The following is a 6,703-nucleotide window of genomic DNA, read 5'->3' on the forward strand; positions in this document are numbered from 1 at the left end:
ATCTGAAATGCAAACTGAATTGCAACGATAAGATAAACAAAAAGATTTAAAAATCAAATTTAAATAACATGTCTTTTAATATCATTTCGTCTCGAAAGATGGCGCAACGTGAAAGTGACGACATCACTATCGCATCATTGGAAAATCCCGATTAATTGGCAAAACGAATAAATTTGCGACATCTTTCGAGGAAAAAAATACCGAATTGTTTATATACGATTTTAAATTAAATAAGTTTTTTAGAAAGAAATTTCTTTGTAGGAAAAAATTTCCATTTAAATTTGAACAGGTTAAAAATAATTTAATTATAGATTTTATACGGAAAGGATTATTATTATTATTCTTACCTTTTTACAATTACAGCTATTGTTTACACGAATCTAATTTAAGCTCTTTTTCGTCCATTTTTATCCAAAATGAAAATCTGTAGTAAGTCATTATTTTTTTAAATCCCAAATCGCCACGACCAAACAAATATTCCTTATTCAATCGCTACTTGGAATCGTGCCAAAAACTTTCAAATGACATCTAACACACAATCTCCTTTTTATGACGCTAGATGGTGCTATATGTTACTATTTTTAAAAAATTATCCATAAAAATCTCTATCACTTGTAATTATAAATTAATTTATTTTTTATTTAAATATAACATAATTCAAATATATATTTTTTTAAATTTAAAAAAACGTTTTTATTGGTCACTTTTTTACATTGATAATGGCGGATAGAGGTGGACCCTCATGGCCGGATGGCCGAGCGGTCAAGGTGGCAGCCTACCGCTCTGGGGGACCCGGGATCGAATCCGAACGGGTCGAATAATCCCCAGGAATTTTTCGGGGGTGGTCCGTTCGGATATGTCGGGCCCCGTCCCTCACCACCCGGTCGCCCCATTGTGGGCCTGGCCGAACCCATAATGGGCCTACTAAAAGAGGCCCTCTTAGTGCCCACAGGGCGGAAAGAGTTAAAAAAAAACAAAAAAAAAAAAACAAGAGGGCCTCTTTTAGTAGGCCCATTATGGGTTCGGCCAGGCCCACAATGGGGCGACCGGGTGGTGAGGGACGGGGCCCGACATATCCGAACGGACCACCCCCCGAAAAATTCCTGGGGATTATTCGACCCGTTCGGATTCGGTGTCCACAGGGCGGAAAGAGTTAAAAAAAAGAGTGGACCCTCTACCGCAGTGATTCCCGAACTTTTTCGATCCACCGCCCCCTTTATTCCATAAAACTCCCCCTAGCCCATTTTCTCTTGTGTGAGAAAGGATTGGAAATATTCTTAGGAAAACTTTTCTATGAATCTCACATTTTGTGCCCTTACAGTACATTGTTCTCAACATCTGGAAACTATTAAATGCAATGTTTCCTCTTATCAGTTTAACAGAGGAAAGGGAACGTCAGTGACCCCAACTTTTGCCTTTGGTCTCCGTTCGGTACCCTGCCTCCAGCGCCCTCTAGATTTACTCACTGCCCACAAGGGGGCATTATCGCCCACTTTGAGAAACGCTGCTCTACCGTAAATATCGTTAGATTCGCTACAATGCATTTACACAAATACATTTTAAATTTTACATTTAGTTAGGTTTATTGAGTTTTCCGGATGTGGGGGCCATCGCCTAAAACATAATATATCATTATTAATAAATATTATATTTATTATATTTGCCATTCATTTTTTAAGTTTTTTAATCTTTTTGACCGTGGGCACTAAGAGGACTTTAAAATTAGCTTGTCGCGAGTTCGGCTAGGCTGGCAAAGAAGCGACCGTAGTGAGGGGGTGAGGGACGACGCTCGATATATTCGTATGTACTGTACCATCCCGAAAATTCGTTAGTTTATCGATCCGCATGAATTCTATCCTGGACCCCCAGATCGATAGGCCGACATCTTAACCGCTCGGCCATTCGGCTGTATGTATGAGGTTTATATGATATTTCTGATACAAAACACGATGGAGAGTGTCTGTATTTAGAATATTTCTACTTTAAAAAGATTTTAAAGTAGAAATAAAGATTTTCAAAAATTTAGTAAACAAACAAAAAGTTAACATTTTCGTTAAAATTCATCATTAGAGTATAAGTGTTGAATATTTTGTGTCGACATCCGGCTGCTTTCCTGGTATTCTGGAAGATATGAGTTTGTAATCTTTTATTATAAGTATTTTTAATATTATATTATAATATTTAAAATATTATTATATTATATTATATTATAATATTTATTATAAGTAACTTTTATTATAAGTATTTTTAAATATAAATAAATAAAGAAATGCTTATTTTTCAGATTCTCTTTTTGTTCAATTATAAACACTTACAGTTGTCCTTTTCACGCCTATTTTTGGTTCAATTGTAGACATGAAGAAAGGTCGTATATACAATATATCCAATGAAGGAGGTCGGATGGTGAAGACAGATTTGGTCAAACTATCCACGAAAATTTCTTACGATTCAAATGAGACTCAACCCGTATCCCTTAGAACGGCAGATTGATACGCTCGGCCATACGGTTATACTCGCCAATGATCTAGTTGTGGTTCCCAATTAGTTTTTCCTGCGTACCACTTCAAGAAAGAGCTCAAACTCGCGTACCCCTTATAGCAGAAATTCGTATTAATCCATACTAATATAAATTCGAAGGTAATTCTGTCTGTTAATTTCGCGAACACAACAAACAAAAATTGCACAATTAACACAGTCTGTGTTAATTGTGTTTAGTTATAAATAAACGAATTTGTGCATTCGACATCGTGTTGTAGATTTCCGAATTTTTGATGGTCCACTCATTATTTTTTTTATTGCTTCATCTTACGCATTTAAATTTTCAATCGACCGATTTTAGATTTTCACGCGTACTCCTTTATGCAATTTCGCGTATCCCCAGGGGTACGCGTACCACTAATTGGAAACCATGGATCTAGTTAAATACTATATAAGATCCTGTTTTTTACTGTTCAGTCGCTTCATTGCGAATATGGATGATATAGAATCTACTAGTTTCTGTAACTTTTGAATGAAAATATTCCTCCAAGCTACATAAATCGTTATACAAAGTTCTACAACTGTGTTTATCACTGGCATAAACGGTCCTTGTATAATCGAGACTACACGCTAGCCACGATAAAAACTTAATTTTATAGATATTTAGTCTTTTTTCGTTGTTATAATGGTATGACATTTCGAATTGTCTTACTGAAAAACAAAGCTTTCGCCAGTTTTTTTTTTTTTTTTTTTTTTTTAAACTCTTTCCGCCCTGTGGGCACTAAGAGGGCCTCTTTTAGTAAGCCCATTATGGGTTCGGCCAGGCCCACAATGGGGCGACCGGGTGGTGACGGACTGGGCCCGACATATCCGAACGGACCACCCCCCGAAAAATTCCTGGGGATTATTCGACCCGTTCGGATTCGATCCCGGGTAACCCAGAGCGGTAGGCTGCCACCTTGACCGCTCGGCCATCCGGCCGTTAGCTTTCGCCAGTTATAGCGGTTGAAAATCGAAGTTTGCTTCAATTATGTATTGATATTTTAATATTATTATTATTATTATTATACAGGTTAACAATGCTTAAGCACCTTCCTGTGCTCCAACTTTTCTTCGCCATTCCGTTATATCTCAACAATCCTCTTCTGTCAATTCTTTGTGTTCCATAGCTTTCTTTATCTCCTCTATCCATGAAGCCCGCGGCCTTCCTCTCCTCCTTCTGCCTACCAGGGTCCATTTCAATAGCTGTTGTGGTAGTTTACCTTCTTCAATCCTCCGAACATGGCTACACCAGGTTAATTGTTTGTTATGTATATAGTCGACTACAGAGTTTTGATGGTCAATTTTTTTCCTAATCTCCTCATTTCTCACTCTATCTAGTTTTTAACATAGAGCAGATCTGAAAAAGTCCATTTCTGTGGATTCTACTTTAGATTTAGATTTTGAATGTAATGGCCACACTTCTGCTCTCCATACGTTATTACACTTAAAACTAATGACCTATATATGTTTATTTTTGTTGTTTTAAAGATTTGTTTATCCCATAAGATTTCACTTAATATTCTTACCATAGATCTTCCTTTTATAATTCTGTCCCTATTTTCAATTTCCATCCGACCATCATTAGTAATTTTTGTTCCTAAATATTTAAATTCATCACATCCTTTAATCAATTCAATTTTTCCATTTTCCTCCAAAACTAAATCGTGTATGTCTTCAGTTTCAATTACCATATAATTTATATTTAGTCCCCAGTTATTATATTCTTCTTTCAGCTTTCTTGTCATATATGTTAAATCATCATAATCGTCAGCTATAACTAATTGGTCATCTGCAAATAATAATGTATATACAGTATTGTCTCCAAACATTAGACCCATACTACTACATTTTCTCTTCCATATTTCCATTGCCTTTTGAATATAAATTTTAAATAATGTTGGGAGAATATAGCAACCTTGGCGTAAACCTTTAGTAACTAGAAATCCTTCAGATAATCTTGTTGCTATTTTAATTTTAACAATAGAATTATTATATAATTTTTTAATACTATTTATTATTTTTCCTGTTTATTGTTGTATTATCTAATACTTGCCATAATTTTTTAATTGGTATACTATCGTATGCCTTTTCTGAGTCAATAAATAATAAAAGTGGAGTTTGAGAAAAATGTTGCTAAAAATCAGTTATTTTTAACAGAAAATATGACCGTGTGGATCTTCCACTCCTAAAACCTGCTCGTTCCTCGTTTTCCACGTCTTTATTCCTCTTCTAGGTAATGCTTTAATAATTTTCCATATATCCTGCTGAATGTACTGTTAATGTAATAGTAATACTGTTATATTATATGCTGTATACTTCTCTATTGAGACGACTAGCAAAACTTAATGTATTATTTATTACAACTAAACACATTACAAGAGGAGACACACGTGGTGCGCTCTACGACAGACAATGGACGACTCCTGTCGTCGCTAGTGTCGCCATTAGTACATATCGTAACAAATACCTCGGAAATTTTTACACTCATCCTTTTTATATATTGGTGACAGAAATCCAACTTTCCAATTTTGTGGGATATATTCGCTTATACATCGTTTCATTAAATTTTTGCAAATTCTAAGAACCGCCGCAAACTAGCGCTTTGCGAGAGCAAAAACGCAAGCAAACGTGCGCTAGCACAACCGATGACGTCAAAGGCTCCGCCCCCTTTCTTCTTGCCCGCACGGTTTGTCCTTTGCTAGCGCAACGATACGAGAGTACGAGAAATAATAGAATTGTATCCGTGTACGTAAATTACACGATTAATACATTCAGTATTGAAAATAGTATAAACGTTGTATATTAAAACAGTAAATACAGTAGTTATATATAAATAGTTTTCGGCTAATTAAGCCTAGTTAGGCTTAACTAGTAGGCATGTTTTTCCCACACTGTTTCAAAGTTCGGAACGAAAACTGACTAATTACAAGTATAGGTTATTATAATAAAATTTTTGATCTACAGCCAGTCCACATCTGTGGAATCCACGTCGCGTGGACTACGTTACGCGAGCAAACGTTGTCTAGTTTGAGGCTGCTTCTTGCCCGCGTAGCTAACCTAGCACAAATGGCTCGTAGCCTGATGGGAAAAAGGCGGGGCTTGGGAGCGCGACCGAGCGTACGCTAGCTCCCGCTTCCTGTAATTTTCGGCGGCTGAGAAAAGTCTGACATCTTGGATCGATAGTGCAGTATTTTGTTTCGCAGTGATATAATCCAATATTGATTTTGAATTCAACGTGTCTCGATGTCGAGTGTATTTATGTATATCTTCATGTTGGAAATATCCATTTGTTATTTTTAATGCGTTCTGCATACATAGTTCAATTAATCTTTCACCATTATCGGTTATTATAGCCTCTCCAAAACGTCCAACTATTCGGTTACGCTTTCTATCTTTTCAGCCATTAAAATTCCTCGCCATTATCATTTCTCTATTGTTACCAATATTATTTATAATAATATTTAACTTCTCAAAAATTCATCTTTATCTAATTTACTTTCACTGCCACTTAATAAACTGTCTTAGATACTCGTATGCCTTACTAGAATAAAAGTGAATAGTTAAAGCAAACTTTTTAACTTCTGGCTATTCGATGCCTACATTACCAAAAAGCCGATGTTTTAATAGATCGCGAAGCAGTCCCTTAAAGTTATTTTCTATCATTATAGCGTCAAATTTGAAAAGCATTTCTCCGAGCCTTTGAATAATGTTTTCTTGAATTGACAATCTTATTTGAGTTTCTTTTATTAGACTGTCTGCTATATTTAAGTTTCTTTTCTGTCTTGTTAAAATTAACGATTCACGCGCCTTTGGAGATGGCAAACAATATGTGTGATCACCAGAGACCGATACTTCACATTCTACCTTTGCAATTTTTTCTTTATAGGCTTCCGAAATAGGGGTTTTAGATGTTCGTTTTCTTTCCGAACATTTTATTGCAAGGATTTTTTGAAGATGTGGAGGAAATGAAAAAAATTATAGGAACATAATTTAGTTGTAAATATCTTCTACCATTATTATAACTGAAACACGCTTCTTCAAAATCAGATGAACAATTCTACTATTATTGTTTGGTTTCCAATGATGGCGCCACATTAGTATAAGCCATGGAAGTTGTATAGATTGCACCCTATGGAATTTCGGGACTTTGAGTATATATCTTAACTCGGAGGGACCGAGACGA

General features: G+C 35.7%; 2 protein-coding genes across 2 annotated transcripts in view; both read right to left on the reverse strand.

Annotated features, from left to right (window-relative positions):
* Positions 1 to 551, reverse strand: part of frj (farjavit) — a 46,773-nt gene extending 46,222 nt beyond the window's left edge. The window contains exon 1 of the mRNA XM_067272356.1: positions 348 to 551. The gene's annotated coding sequence lies outside the window, so the exon portion shown is untranslated. The remainder of the gene's footprint in view (positions 1 to 347) is intronic.
* The window catches only part of mah (mahogany), a 353,681-nt gene that overhangs the window by 176,981 nt on the left and 169,997 nt on the right, over positions 1 to 6,703 (reverse strand). The gene's annotated exons all lie outside the window — the stretch shown is intronic.

Source organism: Centruroides vittatus, unplaced genomic scaffold (genome assembly GCF_030686945.1).
Source record: "Centruroides vittatus isolate TY-2023 unplaced genomic scaffold, ASM3068694v2 contig_436, whole genome shotgun sequence".
In the NCBI taxonomy this organism is placed as follows: domain Eukaryota; kingdom Metazoa; phylum Arthropoda; class Arachnida; order Scorpiones; family Buthidae; genus Centruroides; species Centruroides vittatus.